We start from the raw sequence: 19,314 nt of genomic DNA, 5'->3' as shown, positions 1-19,314 counted from the left end.
TCATTCTCTTTTCACATCCAATTTTGCAGGGAGCTGAAAGATCAAGGAGTTAAAGAGAGTGAGAAGAATTATGAAGAAGAACGGTTTTGATTAGGGAAGATACACCATCAATTGTAATTACGTCGTGTCAAACTTTGATCCTACAATACCCGGCCCCATGCAGTGTTTTAACTGCTGGGATTTCGGCCATACGGATAGGAGGTGCCAGACCAAGCACCAAATGTGCAGAAAATGTTCGGAACTCACCCCATGGCCGAAAATAAAAGTGTTTCAAACAATAAATTTTACCTCAAATGCCCAACCAGTGACTATGCCCTCTCCGGAACAACTTGTCCGCTCTACCAAGCCGAAATTCAACGAATGAGAGCTGCCCATGGATATCGTATTCCACAGGTTTAAAATGGACCAAAAGCTTTTGCTAATGGCGCTCAGGGAAGCAATGAGGAGCAGCTTATACAAATATCCAGCAAGGATTGACCTTTAATCATCCCAAATTTACGGAAGGGTAAGGATCCATCGAGAATCTGCATAATTTCCACCGCCAGCCTGCAAACCAAAATCCTCTTGAAGATCAAAAGACCAGGATCGCTGTGCTCTTGTGCAATAACAAACGTCGCAAATAGCTACGCTTATCCAATTTGTCACCAGCTTACTCTCTGCTGTTATGCCAGCCCAATCTGTCTCTGTTATGACTGAATTGGAATCCATTAAAATTCCAGATAACCAACCCACAATCCCGACAATTTCTGCCACCAAAGAATTCGTCATACCTGGGTCTAATAAAGACAATCATTACACACCACAACCTGTTCGGACCCTGCAAAGCGGGTGCATCCGAGAAGATTCCAGATCAGACGCTTCTGTGCCAACCATCACTCCTGTAATAAAAACCCCCAAACGGCAAAAATAGTAATGTTTAGTGCACTGACGTCAACCCATCACATAAAAAGTTAATACTCAAGCAGGTCTAGTTAATGCTTTGCGGTTCTTTTGAAGAAATTCTTCGTCATCCTAAAGATTGCACCTAATTTGAAACACAATTGAGAAGTCACATCTCTAAACAAAGCAATAAATCTCTGTTTACCTGCGAAACCGATGACCTGCACGTTTAATGACAATCCTTCTACCAATCCGAACCGGTGGTGACCTGAAGCGACCAACTAGCTCTCTTTTTGAGACACAGCAGAAACGTCAATAAATGGAAAACCATAAATATTTCTTTGTTACCAAAATAACTTTGGCTTCAAATAAATGAGACATCCACATAACGCATAGATGTTAACCCTATTTAGCCTATTCTTAATGTTACATCTCAATCCATTAATATTTTAGTCGTTATGCCAAACTGCACAATTATATAACAGTATATGAAATGCATCAGTCGTGACCCCTAAGGTTGGGCGCGAAAGGAGATTCCTCCCACTTCCTCCTTTTCTTAGATTTACGCTAATCTTAGTGATGAACTCAAATTATATATAAAAAAAAAACAAAAAAATAAAGAAATAAAAAAAAACTTTTAAAATAGAGCTTGCCGCGCCTTCTGCGTCCCTTCAAGTTTTCGTTGCTAAAGCAGAATTCAAATCCACATATCTTGATGGTATCCAATATTGCAATTCCTGAGCGGCTTTGGCACTTGATTTACTGCTTTAGTCCCGTCAGCTGGAACCGGGAGGTTTTCTTTAGAAGATAGCCATTATTTGAAATTTTCCTAAGATCGTTACACGACTAAACGATTATGTAGGATCAATTTTCACTAATAAAGACGTGCATTATTGCAGGATTTGAATTTTCACAATCTATTCAAAAAGAATATACTACACTCGACCTTGCTGCAAAATTACCCGAAAACAAAGATCTACTTTAACAGTTTTTTAGTTTGAGTTTTGTATTTTTTGAATATCCCTTCGGAAAGTTCCTTCAGGATTGATTGGTTTTCCACTGAAAAGAAGTTTTGCTTAAGGTATTTTTGGAGGAACTTTCCTGGAAAATATGGTTAAGTTTCAGAAGGGGAATTTCGAAAGAGAATTCAAAAAGAGTGGCCAAAAGACTTCCTCGCAGAATATTCTAAGCTATTCAGAAGAGTCCCGAATGACGAAAACGAATTTCAGGAGGAATCTCCGAATGAATTTATTAAGAGATTTCCGAAAAAAAGAAATCCTGGGATTTTCGAAAAAAACATCCTGATGGAATTTGCGCAAAGAATTTGATAAACGTGATCCCATGGGAATTTTAAGTATTCTTGGACAAAATGGAATTTTTTGAAAGAATTTCTCAAAGAAGTCACTTCGAAGGTTCAAAAGAATTTTGAACAGTTGCTGAAATTAATTCCTGTGAAATGGCCGAAGTAATTATTGGAGAAGTTTTCAAAGAATTACGTGGATCATTTTCCTTTAGTTATAGTAATAGAAGTTTGCGAAGAAAATATCTCAAAAAAAAAAAATAAATAAGGAAAAGAATTTCCAAAGAAATTTCCGGTGTTCTTAATCAACTCTGAAGAACATCCAAGAATTCAGTTTTCAGAAGTTTTCAAAGACATTCTGGAATTCGTTATAGAGGAACGAGTTCGGCATTTGCTTCATCCTCATAGCTCCATTTCCATCCCAACCAAAAACCAAGCAATTAAAAGGAATTTGAGTTTGTTTTTTGTTGCATTGCACATGGATTTTTTCAGCAGTGAGCGTATGTTAGCAAAAAGGAGCGACAAAGATTGGTCTGTTTTGCGATGAGATCGATGTTCATGCTTGTTCATGTTTTTATTTGGTGACAGGCCTCCTGTGTTTCCTTAACCGCACCTGTACTCGAGGATCTACTGTGCTTATTCTACCGTACAGAATCCACAACATAATCCTATTTTTAGACATCCATAATTTTTATAGCTATTGACGTTACCAGTTCATTGGATTTGGCATCATTTATCTGAGGAACATCGGAGGAATTCACTCCGAGAAGAACAATTTGTCCAGTCGTCATCAGGCATCGTATCGGTGAGACACGTTCCCAAAAACGCCACCGTTACCGAACTGCGGCAAGACTTGATACAAGGGTTTTAACGATGGAACTTGGAATGGAACTTGGAGATCAGAACCCATGAGCATTCCACCCACACCCAATAATATTTTTTACATGATTGGGTATTTATTAATTTCATCAAGTTAACCTGAACATTCACAGCTTTTGAAATACCACCTGAATTCTCTTTGATTGTTTGTGATTTTTTCGTGGGGTGTCAGTCATAATCGACGGTACTTATATGCCGATGATTAGAACATTATAGAAACCTTGGATTGATCCCGGTAGAATACCTTCCGGTTAAAATTTAGAACATTATGGAAGTTACCTTGAGCATCTGTTCAAGAAAATTGGGTTCTATATGTTGTGCATATGCTTATTGAATCGGATTGGGTAATTGTTGTTGAGGACATTACCAAAAAAGCTTTGGTTGATCAGTAAAGCTTGGGTTGAACTTGAGAAACGTTTTGGAGTACCTAGAATACCTCGTACTCATGGGAAGGGAGTTCAACTGAGTGAACATATGCTTATATGATGGATTGAGTGTATGCCGACGATTATTAACATTGTAAAAGCCTTGAGATGACCTGCTACCAGATGCTTTGGAGGTTGATCTTAGGGGACTTTTAGGTACATTTTGAACATCTCGTATTCGAGAGAAAAGCTGGATTTACATGGTGTGCATATACTTATTGAACCTGAATGGCTAGGATAAAGATGTTAGGGACATTTACCAAATCCTTGGTTGACCCGATACGATACCTTGCCCAAGTTGAGCTTGAGATCGTTTTGGAGTCCTTTGAACATCTCTGTATCTCGAGAAAATTGGGTCTACATGATGCGTACATACTTATTGAACTGGTGGGTATATGCCGAAAATTGTATAAGCATAATCATAAGCATTGCATAAGCCTTGATTGATCAGGTAGATAGCGTGGGCTGAACTCAAGAACATTTTGAAAAACCTTGAACATCTCGTATTCCTGAGAAGTGATCCTGGCTCAACTTTCAGGGTTGGCTTCAAACTTAGACTGTAGTATTCAAAAATTATCAAACAATGTGGTGTAAGAGTTCAAACATTTCAGATTCATTTTGATTCAGAAGCAAGCTCTTCCCAGCGTTTCGGATATATGGGTCTTTAGGGTATAGTCAACATGACCTTCTAACATTTTTTCCTATGAAGTCGACATTCTTATGAACAATTCTAGACCAACATTTGAAAAGGGCTGTGACAATAGCCAAAATTGCTATTCCTTCTTATTCCTCGTCTACGTATACAGCTATGTATGTGGACGAGGAATAAGAAAGAATAAACTTGGCTATCCTAACACCCTAAATGTTAGTCAAAATTGCCTCTTTATGATTTTTCACATCCAAAACTAAAACGTTGGTATATACTTATTACAATTCCGTCCCGGAGGGGTTAAAGTGTTTTCCAAAGTATTTCTAAATAAATTTTCAACTGAATTCTCCAAAAAAATCTCAAAGGAATTTCGAAAGAAATCCTGATAGTCACTTTTAAAATTGTTTCTGACGGAATTTCCGAAGAAATTTTAGAAGGAACTTCTCAAAGACGTTCCAAAGGAATTTTGAATGACAGTTATAAAAAGAATTTCTAAAGAAATTCGTGGAAGAATTTTCAAAAGAATCTTCAAATGATTTGCTGAAGGGAATTTGCGTGGAATTTTCTACTGGAAGTGAACTTTCCAGAAAAAAACCCTAAAACTTTCTATAAAATCGCTTTGAGGAATCACTCACATAGATGAACTTCTAAAATCATTTCTAGTAAATCTCCGAGGAATTTCAAAAAGAATTTTGAAAGAATTTCGAAATTTTTACCAGGAAGAGTATTTCCAAAGGAATTTCTAAAATATATTTTTAAAAAGATCCCGAAGGAAATTCTTGAAGGGTTTCTGAACAAATTTTCCAAAAAAAGAAACCTGTAAAAGAAATTTTTCAAAATAGATCTCTTAAAAAGATTTAACAATAACAATTCGTCAAGGTGTTTCCTCAACTTGTTTTCTTAAATAATTTTTAAAGGAATTTCTAGAGTGAAATTCTGAAGGAATATTTCGGAAAATTCGATTCAATTTCGGGAGATTTTTCAAGAAATCCTTGGAGAAGTTTCTAAAGGAATTACTTGGAGGAGTATCCAGAAGGAATTCAGGGGCAACAGGCAGGACTATGTCCAAGGGGCTTGTGATCCCTCTGAGCCATCTGCGAGTTGTGGCGCCTGCCTAGGATGTGGGTGGGGAGTTTGACAGTGGGCCCTGTTAAAGCCCCTCTATAAAAAAGCTGCATGTATCCTGCAAGTAGGCTCCGCCAAAAGCGACCGTGTGCCGCTCAAGCACAAGCCCAAGTCCCTGTAGTGGTGTTGAGTGGGACGCCTAACCAGCCCTGACACGACAGCCCTCCGACAGACAGGAGGTTGCGCATGCCCAATAAAGCCGCCTTTACCCCAAAACAACTATTACAGACGACATAGAAGATAATACGACTCATTCACAATCTGCAGCAGCCTGGGGCGACGAATAAAGGATCACGATTGGAAGCTTGGAACATGGAACTGCAAGTCGCTGAGGCTTCGCAGGTTTGCGACAGGATAATACCACGATAGATTACATCCCCGCCCAACTTCGATGTCGTGGCGCTGCAGGAAATCTGCTGGACAGGACAGAAAGTGTGGAGAAAAGCGGGCATCGAGCGGCTACCTGCTGCAAGCTGTGGCACCACCAACGAGCTGAGAACCGGCTTCCATAGTGCTGGGAAAGATGCGCCAACGCGTATTGATTGGGGGCAGCCAATCAACGCGCATAGTAATGTAAACAACAAAGCTGAGGATAAAAGGCCGTTTCTTCAACTATTAAGCATCATCAGCGTGCACTTCCCACACGAAGAGGTAGATCCGACGACGAGAAAGAAGCGTTCTATGCGCAGCTGGAGCAGACATACGATGGATGCCCACTGCAGGAACGTCAAAATCGTCACCGGTGACATGAACGCTCAGGTAGGAAGGAGGAAATGTATGAACCGGTCATCGGACCGAATAGTCTCTGCATACCGTATCGGAAACGACCAACAGCCAACGATGCATAAACTTTGCAGCCTCCCGTGGAATGAAGGTAGTCCGAAGCACTTTCTTCCCCGCAAGAATATCCATAAGGCCAGAACACGCCGATCACCCTAATCAAGTAACGGAAATACTAAATCGACCACGTTCTAATCGACGGTAGATTCTTCTCCGACATCACGAACAGTACGCACACCTACCGCAGTGCGAATGCGGAATCCGACCACCACCTCGTCGCGAAGGTATGTCTGCGCTCAAAACCTCGATGATGATCGCACGCGTCGGAGTTGTCCGCCAGTGGCTTAACAACGTATGGGCGGCCCTGCAAGACGAAGAACTAACCCAAGAGACTATGCGCAACGGCTGGAAGTGGCACTTTAACGGAAGAGTAAGCTGGGCTGCAGCATCTCTTACGAAGATGCCTGCGACCGTCGATCCGCTATTGGAAGCACCTGGCCACTGCCTAGCCATACGGTAGCTCCGAATCAGAGAAACGGCTGGTATGGACGGCGAATGTGAGCAATTTAGTTGAGGAGAAGAATGCGGCGTGGTGGTGCTTAAGCCGCAACTTCCACGCGAGGGAAGCGAACGACAAAGGCTGATATAAACGGGCGCCAGAACGAAGACAAAACTGATTTTCCGGAGGAAAAGCGCCAGCAGGATGAAATCAGAGACCATGAAGAGACGGAGGAACTGTACCGCGCCAATAGTCACATCTTTGAAAGTTCTATGAGAAGTTGAACCGTTCACGTAAAGGGCCACGTGCCACTTTGTACGATATGTATACGGACAGCAACGGGAACCTTCTTGCGAATGAGCGCGTGAGGTGATTAAAGGTGGCGGCGCTTTTCTGAAGCGCACAAATGACGATATGGCAGGACCAACGGTGGCGGTACGCGTACGATGGACCTGGGAGAACCGCGTTGATCAAGGCGGCGATGGGATTGGATGATGTGCGTGCCTCGAGTTTCAGGGGCATTCTCGAGTCCCTTCGGAAACCTGTAGAGGGTTATGGCACGGTGATGGTCTTTCAGTCTGCTATATATTCAACACTGCTTTGGAGGGAGTAATAATGAAGGGCAGGGATTGACACGAGTGGAACGGATTTTCACGAAGTCCGTCCAGTTATTTGGTTTCGCTGGACGACATTGATATCATGGCACGTAACTTTGAGAGGGCCGGAGGAAGCCTTTATCAGACTGAAAAGCGAAGCTTAAACGGATTGGACTAGGTCATCACCACGTCGAAGACGAAGGCTACATGATAGGAAGAGGCTCAAGATGTCATCGAGCTACCCACTACGAGTTTCTATCGGTGGTGACGAAATCGAGGTGGTTGAAGAATTCGTGTTATTTGACAGTCACTCAGCTCGTTCACAAGCTCTTACAAGGTTTCTGATAGAATCAAAGTAAAATTAAGATATATTTGATTGAAATTACAATAATTTTATCATTTATATCACAGAAACTTGAAATTATGATCTGGTACACATTCTGTTATCGAACCAGGTAGTATACCAGGTAGCAGAAACCAGTTCATACTTCGCCGGATTAGGAGACGTACTCCAAAGCGTCTTCAAACCTGGGAAACACGTCGATCTAGTTTCTGTGGATATTTCGAAAGGATTTTTCTCTTATTAAAATCCTCATCTTTACGATATCAACAGATTTTCTATCCTAATATCTTGAGTATGAGCATGAGCATGGTTGACCGCCATGGTTGCTACTCCGTTATTGCCAGGCCAGCTGTGATTACCTAGAGAACTAACAGATGATATTTGATATATATGATATATGATATATATATTTAATCCTCAATGTCAAAAAACAAGTGATCAATAATTAAGCAATACTGAAGCCGCCCGTGTCCGAATGCAGAACAATAGAGGAATGGGTAGGAAAATGTTGACGTGATATTTGCTTTGATGGAAGCCGACGAGTCATCTGCACTTCCACGAGAAATCGCTGGAATATTGGATTTAGGGGGTAGGGAAGGTAGCTAGTTTGAAGGCACAAAGCAAGACAAAATGATTCCGATCTTTGGATCTTTTGCACTTCAAACGCGTTCCATCATGCACTAACATTTTTCTGCGTTGAACTTAATCCTAGAATTAAAAAAACACATTAATAAAGTTTAATAAAAAACTTTTTTTTTGTCCGCACAAGGCAGAACAAAATAACGTGAATCTCGAGATTGTTCTGTGCTTTTAAAACACGTTCGATCGCGCACTAATCATTTCCTATTCAACCGCACGAAGCAGAACAAAGAACGCAGATTTCGAGTTCATTCTGCGCTTTCAAAACGCGTTCGATCGTGCACTAACCATTTTAATCAACCGCCCAAATCTGAATCTCAAGATCGATCGATCGATCACGTACTATGGATTTTGCAGATTATAATTTTATCCATGATAATATTCAGTCTTAATTTTAGTTACTTACTTTTATTTTACAATTCTGCGGAACGGCGACAAGCGGAAAATTTGACACAAAATATATGTCAATCCTGCCGTTTCCGTCGCCGTTCCGCTGTTTTGTGTGGATGCCTTTATACTAAAGTTCCTGGCCAAATGTTGAATTTTAATTTATGTGCTGATAGGTAGATCTCTTGAAAAGAATAGATCGAGAAATATGAAAGTCAAATTCATGTCAAAAAGTATTGAATGCTCTGCACATACTGGAAATGGGCAATATTTTGCTGGAAAAATTCTTATTGGGCTACTCATATGACGTCCACTACTTTTTGATATTAATAGACCCCCCTCCCTCCACCCTCGCTTTTTTGTATACCTAATATATGCACTGTCACAAAATCTTAGACCTCTCCCATCCTAAAACTTGTGACGTCCTTTTTGAACGACCCCTAGGCAGAAATGATGAGAACGGAGACACCGACTAGGAGCATTAATTCTAAGAGAGGACTACAAATGTGGACAATCATCTTTAGATTATAATAGATAGGAAATTAAGAACGATCTAGAAATTTTTCGATGGAAACTCAGAAGCCCCAAGCCTATGAACTTACAGCGATCTTCGAATCTTGGTAAAGTCGAAGTATCGTTCCACAACAGATGACGTAACACAAATTTAACAATTTTGCGATGCACTGATTTAATTCGGAGATTACTAGGTTCCCAAACAACAGATGGTATTGGTCCAGAGAAACTGCGATGTCCGAATTTTGCTACTACCATACGATGATTGATCTTATCGATGACTGCTGAATACTCAGTATGAATCTTGTCAGTCAGCTGTTTCTTTTCCAATACTTCAAATATGAATGAAGTAAATATTAATGTCAGATTATTGCTCGTCGAGCACTTCGGCATAAAACCATGCTAATGTTCAGATATGTAATGCAGACAGTTATGAGAAAGAAGGTTTCATACCACATTTTCGAACAATTTAGAGGCTGCAAGCAGTGAGCTATTCCACGATAGTTTTATACTTCCCTATTGTTGCCGAAACCGCACTCGAACCCCACTAATACATAGGCAACTGGTGAAATGAGGTTTCTCTGGTAAAACCTGGGAAGAGATCTCACTTCACTCCTCATTTCACACTTCTCACTGTGAGTGATTGAGATTTTTCACAACTTACTTTGCGCTTCTCGCATGTTACAGTGAGAAGTGAGAAATAGGGATTCAAAAGTGAGACGTCGGTCGACTTTACCATGTTGGCCAGAAGAATATCCGCGGGCAGGTATGCAAAGGGCGGCACCGGCTCTCAGGCTCTAGTCTCAAAATCAGTGGGCAGCTGATCCGACAACATGTCAAGGTCCTTGGTGCCTCGATCGACCAAGATCTGTCGTTTGGCCCTCATTTCAGAGCGGACAAAGTCGGCTACAGATCAAAGATTGACATAGTTAAAACCCGATCAAGGCTGTAAAGGACACATAACAGCTCGGACACCGTGTTGCTGAACACCGAATTTAGGAATCGTGAGCACTGACAGTTCCGTTTCGAGAGAAGGTGTCGGCTTAGGTGTTACTGGGAATATCCATACGTTGTCGGAGAGCCTTCCGGAAGGATGTAGCGTCTTATCAGTGGAAACCGCAGCTTTGTTTATTACCGCCACCATTTGACAAGCCGGTTCTAATCCTGACTGATTCCGCCAGTTCCATCAGTGCGCTGCACCCATGGAATCAGGCTACACTCGCTTGCGAACAACAGTCGACAACCTTCGCCTAGATCTCCAGGCACTGTGGGGTGCCAGGAACATTTTGAGTGGAGTTGGACACCAAGATCGGCGTTCCACGATATCAGTTCCCCTGGTTTACGTTAAGGCCTGGATCAAAAAGAACTAAAGGCCAGCTTTCATCGTCACGCAGCTATGGAAGGTCAAATAATCCACGGCAGCCTGGAACGACATGCCCAGTTTCGAGGACAAGTCATCTCCCACCTCCACGTCGACCACACCCGGTTCCTCCTCAACTTTGGTCTCATCGTTGCCTCATTTTACCACCAACCGACCAACTCCTGTATTTATGTATAGCAGGAATACGAAAACAGTCACTCTAAGAGTGAGCCACGTGTGTTGCTTCAGAAGAAAACTACTGATTCTAAGCAGATATGTTTTCGACAGCTACATATATGAATATCATACCTAACCCTCGGCTCTAAGGTTTCATTTTTCAGTCGTTTCGTGGATAAGTTTGATTCCAAAATCCGTGCATCCATAGTTGGGCATTCAGCCAAAGCTTATGGTTGAGATTCCTCACCGTGGAAGCCGGGGTTGTTATTTTTTGTCCTGTGTTTCCATCAACTTTATTTTCCAACCTAATTTTAGGGGTTTTGCCCTTCTCGTACAACGAAGTTGCACCGCAAGGCTATCATTTCACTCCGAAAAGGAACTTTTTATAGAAGCCTCGGACCACAGTGTTTTACAATCGACTCAGCTCGACGAATTGAGCACATGTCTGTCTGTCCGTGTATATGTTGTGTGTTGTGTGTGTGTATGTGTGCACAAAGCTAAGAAAAACATCAGACAACTTTTCGTATAGTAATCTTTAACCGATTTTCTCGCAACAAGTTTTATTCGACAGGGGACAAAGGCAAAACATACTTTTGCATATAAACAATAAAGACGGATCCATGAAAAAAATGAAAACGATCCATAAATAACATCTGAATGTTCCATAAAACGCTACCATAAATCCATTAAATAGATCAGGAGATTCCATAAAGAATAATTTTCGATCCATAACTAAGCTAAAATTTAGCAATTTATAGGAAAATATGTTCCATTAACATGGCCAAGAAAAACAATACAATTCTTGCTATTATCCCATGAACGTATGACAAATGATCCATAAATCTTTGGAAAATGATCCATGAAAAACTATATTTTAATCCATAGAACTTTAAAATTGCGCATTTTTTTATCGTGATGATGATCCATAATTTCACTAATATGATCCATAATTTTAGTCATATGACCCATAATTCTGGCCATATGATTCATAACTTTGTTCAAATGATCCATAGTTTTGGTAATATGATCCATAAATTTTACTAAATGATCGATAGATTCTAAAAAATGTGTGGATCAGATAATATAGTTTCATTGGCCTTCTTTCCAAGCATTATGGATCACTATCAAAATTATGGATCATATAAAAAATTATGGATCATATAACCAAAACTATGGATCATATTACTGAAATTATGGATCATCATCAGGATAAAATGCGCAAATTTGTAATTTTATGGATCAAAATATGATTTTTATGGATCATTTTTAAGATTTATGGATCATAAATTATTTTTATGGAATCTCTCGGACTTTAGATGGATCTATGGAGCGTTTTATGAACATTCAGATGTTATTAACGATCGTTTTTGCACTTGAGAACGTGCAAAGTAAGCTTTACATCAAACAACTGAAAACCGAAATACGCCGCTTCAAAGTTACGAGGTGATAATGCAAGAAAGAGACAAAAGATAGAAAAAATAACACGGTGTGTAGTGCTTCCCCGAGTCACCTTAAGGCTCTATAAACCGTAATCAATCCGATAATGACGATGATTTTATTCGAATCCGCACTAATACTAATAAAGTTTTGAACTAAATTCAATATTTTGGGGCTATTTGCCGACTTACCTCCATCATAATATATTCATAGCATTTCCATATTAATTTTCACTTATCCAAATAAACAATTACTAAGAAATTGCAGGAAAACGCTGAAAACTGCCTTTTTCCTGGGCCGGCATTCGTATTAATGTTAAAAAACGATCGTCGGGGCGATTGAAATATTCTAAGCTTGTTATCATTGATGCCACTAACGGAGATGATCGCGTTGTAACGACCCAGACCAAGACGGTTTAAAACCCGTTGGTTTATGAGTGATTGCTCGAGACTCTGAAAAAGTGACGTTTGCGCCAAATTACAATATACAAGATTCCCATTTTTCTTTTAAAGGGCTCGAAGAGTATTACTCGTTTACACCATTTTTGGATACTTTTTCAGATAACGGCAACGTGGAAGTCGTTGTTTTTAGGAATTATAGGAACAAATTATGCCAAAAGCCGTGGGAGTTCACGATTTAACGCGATTCGTATCGGAAGCGGATCCGGGTACTTAGATCTATTTTGTGCGGTCGGAAAGTAAACTCGTGCTCCCTATCGAAAGCAAAATGATCGCACGATCATAGAAATGATTAGTTCTGCTTTGCGCTGCTGAGTAATTTGACATAACTTCGAACAAAATAATTATTTTGTCCCTTACTAAAACAACCTTACATTAACTTCTAACGAACTATCCTTTCCGTGGCGCTCACGGGATGCAAATGATATCTCGGTCCCTTGTAGCAATATGTGTCGAACTATTTTCCTTAATCCTAAATTGACTGTGAGACCGTGACCTACATCGTTATTGGTCTTGAATCAATGGAACTCCAAAGTATGTACAGTGAGAATATTTTCCAATCTCAAGAAGGCTATTTAATTGATGAGCTGTGCATATTTGTTGTTTCTTGGCCAATCGTGAGTAACAACTACGAAATGTACACAGCAAAAAAATTTTACTTTCACTGGAAATGTAATCAATAAAACTAATGTAAATGCAGATCATGTAATCGTTTTCTCAATGTAATTATGCGTTGAAAATCATGCACATAAACAGAGCATGAATTAAACCGTATAAATACAGCACCTTACCATTATGACTACACTTTATTGAAAGCAATCTTTATTCACCCTGAAAATTCATTTATAAACAATTAAGTTTACATGATATTATGTAACCGAAACTAAAGATGCCACGCTTGCGACGATCTCGGTAAACACAAACAATTCCATCAAGGCGCTGCAATGCAGCGAAACCTTCGTTTTCGACCACCGTCATACTAAAGTGAAGATTTTTCATTACGACAAAGCAGCATCCATGATGCTGCATTTCATCGTGTACTTCATCAGGCGTTTACTTAAATCGATAGAAAACTTCAAAATCTTGCACTTCATTCAGTCAGATATTCCCCTTGACGATGCGCATTCGCCTACTCAGTGCATGTAACTTTACATTACTGCCAGAACCCGATCACGACGGGTTCGATACTTTATTTTGAATCGCCAAACTCAGAATCTGCTACTCTGTGGCATCGTCGGTTTCAAAGAGGAAGACGGTAGAGTGGTATCAGAACGGCTATCACTCCGCGGACCTAACTTCGATTCTCATGTTAACCGATTTTTTTATTTATATAGCATAAAATAGAAAACGTAAATTTAAAACAACAGATGAAGTGATGTAAAGATAAAATGAAATGGAAATTTCTATCGTTTATCATGCTCCAATTATGTGCATGATATTTGATGTAAATGTACATGATTCGCTCGAACAGTGTACAGTCAATCAAGCTAAGCTAAGCTCTAATTCTGCCGACAGCATACTAATGAAGCTTGTTGATTGAACGAATCAAAGATTTTTAGGGGAAAGGTCAATTTAGTAGAATTTATCGTACTTCAATTAGATTTTAATAACATTTTGTCCAGAATTTATTATAATCATTTGAAAGAGATGGTCCGTGCCATGGGACCTGTCAAAACTGTCTTCTTCTTCTTTTTTTTACACGGATTCCTATAATGTATGCTGCGTTAATTTGTGCGAGAAATAAAACCACCATCCTAATAAAGAAAACACCATTTTTTCCCATTCTGTACCTCTGCGATAACAAACGTAGCGTAGACGCGACGACGACAAGCCGGGGCTGCAAGTTGTTGTTCATCTGCTTTCGTTTAACTCGCAGTTTCTGTTGCATACATTTGGGGATAGGGAGGAGGCTCGGCCGTATCAGCAGCGCTCTTTGCTGATGAAATTAATTTGCTCGACGACCGACGATTGGTTGCGATTTACAGCACTAGGGCGGACGGAAAACGATTGGATGGAACGGACGGTGGTGGTGCCACCCAACTGTCCGTCCAGTCAGTGCTCGCTCATTATCTCTGTGCCGCGCGCGGAGTTGCCATCACGAGCTGAAACTTACTGAGAATTGTGAACGTTTTACGTGCTTCAGGGCTTGTGGTCTGACCGCAGAATGACGAAGAAGTGGGTGGTTTGTCAACTTGGTTCAATATTGCGACACACCTGTGCCGATCGGTAATTATTCCGCCGGACGGTTACCGAAACATGTACCACTGTTGATCACATTTAAAGTAACAATTTTTTTAGTTTTGGCCAAGGATTAGTTTTAAGCAAAAGCGCTGTAACTACATACAACTCTTCTCATCTGAGTTCATTCAACCAAAGCGCTTAATAGGGATGAAGTGTGCATTGTTTGTTGCGTGATTGTTGAATTTGTCACATAGTTTAATTTAATTATGATAATTACTTGTTGTGTTAATGTTGAACATGGAACCCAACGTCGCCGTCAGCCTTAACACATCGTTAAAACCGGTCTATGGTAAAACTGCTTCACCGTTGATAGATACAATATTTTCGTTATATTTACACTCCCGACCATAACGTGAACTATTCTCTGAATGCATGCCCACGTTAATGAGCATAACTCGATCGTCTCATATATAATTTATTTGTTCAAGTTCATTGAAATGATAATGAGGGATGTTTTATTCGCAAATGTTTGTATCTGTGCTTGAAGCAGTAACACTAATTTTGAAAAGATCAAATTTATAATATATATTGAGATATAAACTCACTAAACTGTAGACAAAATATTTACACGCGATGTATAAATTACCGGAAGAAGACGACGACACGTTCCAAGAAGGTCGGATAACAAAACTTCGAAAGTGATTTATTGAACTCCAACAGGCGACGTTCGTACTGAAGAGAATAAGAAGTACTTTCAACAGCGTGACCGCAAACTTATGACATGAAGTGCAGTTAGGTACGCTTGCGAATGTTCACCAGCTGGAGCCGTAGTTTTGATGACCAGGGGTGGTGGGTTTGGTAAATAAACCTGCTTCGTAGACCGGAGGCATGATTGATGACTGCTAGTCACGATCAAATAGATTGCTATTGACTGGGTTAGGGATGGAGGGTATGATGAATCGTCATAAATTTGGTTGAACACACTTATGTTCTGGTTTGGTTGATCACATATTGATTTTTTATCGAGCAATTGCAGAATGAAGTAGAGGTGTAACATGTGTATTTATAATTCCCTTTTCACGCCATAACGTTGATCAATACTTATTGAAGCTATCGGTTATTATCGCTTTTAGGTCCTATCTAACATAATCAAACCTGTTGTGCTTTTTTTAGTTCCTGATGAAAAACTTATGTTTTTATTCCTATTTTTGTATATTTAGATGCCAATTTGCATAATTTGTAAAGAGCGACACACCTATGTAAAGTTGGCAAGTCCGATTTGCCTGACGCAAATCTATTTGAGTGAAATATTATTCTAATGAAAATGTTTCAATACATGTGCTGAGCAGAATGAATCTCAGAAAGGGCGTAGCCATAGGGGGGCCGTTGCCGTCCCCTGAATTATGTAAACTTTGATGAGTACTAAAAAAACGCTTACCATATAATAGTAGGTATATGATGTACATACTATGGTAGTGGTTTGTTCAAAAGAACACCGTTTCCTAAACTTTCCTGGCTACTCGGCAATCAAAATTTTAATATGTTATATCCTTCTGATTTTTTTTAAATTTTCAAACTATTCAACTGTTTCTGATTTTTTTTAACAATTTTCAAATGTTGATTAATTCTTCACAGTTCCAAATTGAAATTATGTTTTATTTAGTTGTATCTGTTTGATTTAAGGTTGTTGATTATTGTCTTGCTAAAATCCTGTTGTTTTGTTCAATCATCCAACACAGTGTCATATTCAACGACAATGAACGTCAATAAAATGAAAAACGTGAGAAAATCAAGATAAGTATCATTCAAAAAGGGCAGCCATTTCGCACCATTTTTCCCATTTCTATTATCAGTCGTCCGTGTGCTAAAGACACGAGTTTTAAATGCAGTTGACTGTGTATGAGTTTTCGCACTATCTTATAACATGAGCAGGTAACTTTACTCTAATGCAGCACTTCTTTTAAACTTAATCCGATCACCACCCGTTCGTTGTCAAAGTAATCAGGTTTCAGATAGAATTTATGAAAAAACACTCAAAGCAATTCTTGGAGAAAACCAGTAATTTATTATTATTATGAATTTTAGTAGGAATTTCCTAATGAATTCCTTAAGGATTTTTAAAGAGAACCTGAAGGATGTCAAAAACATCCTGATGGAATTTGTGCAAGATTTGCTAAAGGAATTCCCTAAAGGAATTTCAAAGCATTCTTGAGCAAATTCCTAAAATAATTTTTTAAGAATTCTCGAAGGTGCATATCTAGGAATGTCTAAGAATTTCCGAAGGTGCATATCTATGAATGTCTCAGAAAATATGTCTAGAAATAAAATATCCCAAGCTGAGATGTATGTTCAAAATATCTATCGATATCTATGTCTCCAAAACGACCTGGAGTTGAGGACATGCGATCTACCCGATCATCCAAGTCTTGAACGATGTATTCATGCATCGTTGAACATCGTAGCAGGTCCATTGAGTCTTGAGTCGATAGGGTTTCACTCATTACTTTTACAAAGTTCTACAGTCCTTTTTGGTTCTCCGAAACGTCCTGGAGCTGTATTTTAATGTGCGTGTACATTAGGGCAGTTCACATTTAAAAAATGTTCGAAAATTTCAACTCCCATAAGTCTATTAGCATCATTTTGATAATATAGGAGTCCTGGCAAAATTTCAGGCAATTCAGTGGCCATTTAGGGGTGGCGCGAATTCAATTTATGTTTATATGGAAATTTGTATGGGAAAAACTTAAAATTTAAAAAAGAATCTTCAAGTGGTTTTATGAAGGAATGTTCTGAAAGTCTTTCCAGAAAAAAATCCTAAGAAGTTTTCTAAAATTCTTTTGAGGAATTACCAAGTGAACTTCTAAAACATTTCTAGTAAATCTCGAAGGAATTTCAAAAGAATTTGTGAAGGAATTTCCGAAGTATTTTACGAAGGTATTTCCAAAAGAATTTCTAAATACACTGAGCGAAATAAAAATAGCACCACTATGTTTTTTTTTACTACTGCCATCGGGAGTGACAATGGGTCTGGGGGGTGAGAATGGGTCATCGCTCTCACCACCGGCAGCCTGGAGGTCGTAGAACAAAACCATTCAAAAGGTCTTTCATATTTTAGTCTTCTTGCCCTCAGATACATTCAATCCATTCTACAAGCATTTTAAGTAGTTGAAACAGTGACCCATTCTCACCCCCATTTGACCCATTGTCACCCCCAACGACGGTAATATTTTCTTAAGTTGTGACCAGGTAATTTTAGTTCAGAATGTAAGTAAATTCTGATTTTCAACTTTTCAGTACATTATATTGATATTAAGGGAGACCATTTACATTTAGGCTGGAAAATTCATAAAAAGGTGCGAAGTGAAATACACTGGATTTTGTTTTACGCGATTTACATTTTCTCAATTTTCCATCATCCTAAATTTTAACGTATATAATTATCGTGTGATTTTTCTTTGATTTATTCTGGATTTTTTGAAACATGTTGCGAAGAGTTTGGTGGCAAATTGAAGTCACACGATCAAAAATACGAAAAAAAATCGTGTAAAAACAAAATCCTGTGTACCACCACTTCAGTTTTTCATTAATGTTTGGTAATATTTTAGCAAAAACCATCTTAGAATTCATGATAGAGTACTTTGTGATGACAGTAGGAGTCATATTTTCCTATATTTATATTGACGAATCATTAACTTTTGAGTTAAATTAACGAGCAATTACAACACAAGGTTTTTTGGGGTTTGAGTAATTACCTTAAGCGTGTGATTACATATTACCACCTCAGCGTGTCAATCGTAACAGCAAGCCTTGACGCCTCTTCTCGTCAGATCTCCGTGGCGTACACACGCACCGACGGAGAGCTCTGTCATCTTTCCTCCAGCCATTTGGAGCCACACATTTGGCGATCCTGCCAGGTTGTTTTATAATCCTGACGCTGATTTTAAAAGGTGAGTAGAATTCAAGTGTTTAATGTTCGAAAAAATACAGTATTTAATGGTTTGAAAGGAATTATAACCAAAGTGGTTTGTATTGCAACAAAGCGCGTCGGGATGACCGCTGGAAAATGGATTGTGGTTTGGAAAACCACAAAGCACGTCGGGATGACCGCTGGAAATGGATTGTGGTTTGGAAATTCACAAGGTGCGTCTGAAAAACTGCCGAAAAATAGTTTATGATTTGGTAAATCATAAAGCGCGTCTGGGAGACTGCAAAAAAAGTGTTGCCGATCTAGAAAATTCCAGGATAAGTCCTGGAAGCATAGATTGTTAAAATAAATTTAATTTGAAATTTATGCCATTGACAGTATACATGAGGACCACAAGTTAAGCTTATTCTACAGGAATCTAGACATATGGAGAACCATCATATGCCACAAAGTTGTTTGGACGGCGAAAAACATTATCTTGAAGTTTATTTTGGGATTCACTGACTTAGTAGTTTTATCGGAATTGCCCGTTGGATCAGATATCCGAAAACCACGACGTTTAAAAGAAACGTTGCCAGCTTTCAAAGCTGGAGTTTGGAGTTGAAATAAATATCATTTTCAAGGCGATTGGTTGGAAGTTTAACATCGACATGTTGAAGGTCGGCTAGGTGGTGTTACTATACATGAGCCTGATAGTTGGAAAAATTCGGCAGAATAAGTTGTTTAGATTATTGCTGCAATCTATAATGTGTCTTGAGAGAT

At 39.2% G+C, this 19,314-nt stretch overlaps 1 protein-coding gene across 8 annotated transcripts in view; it reads right to left on the bottom strand.

The window, feature by feature from the left end:
* Positions 1 to 19,314, bottom strand: part of LOC134224962 (protein groucho) — a 515,335-nt gene that overhangs the window by 87,905 nt on the left and 408,116 nt on the right. The window lies entirely within an intron of this gene.

Source organism: Armigeres subalbatus, chromosome 3, assembly GCF_024139115.2.
Source record: "Armigeres subalbatus isolate Guangzhou_Male chromosome 3, GZ_Asu_2, whole genome shotgun sequence".
Classification (NCBI taxonomy): Eukaryota; Metazoa; Arthropoda; class Insecta; order Diptera; family Culicidae; genus Armigeres; species Armigeres subalbatus.
This window is presented reverse-complemented; position numbering and strand designations above follow the sequence as displayed.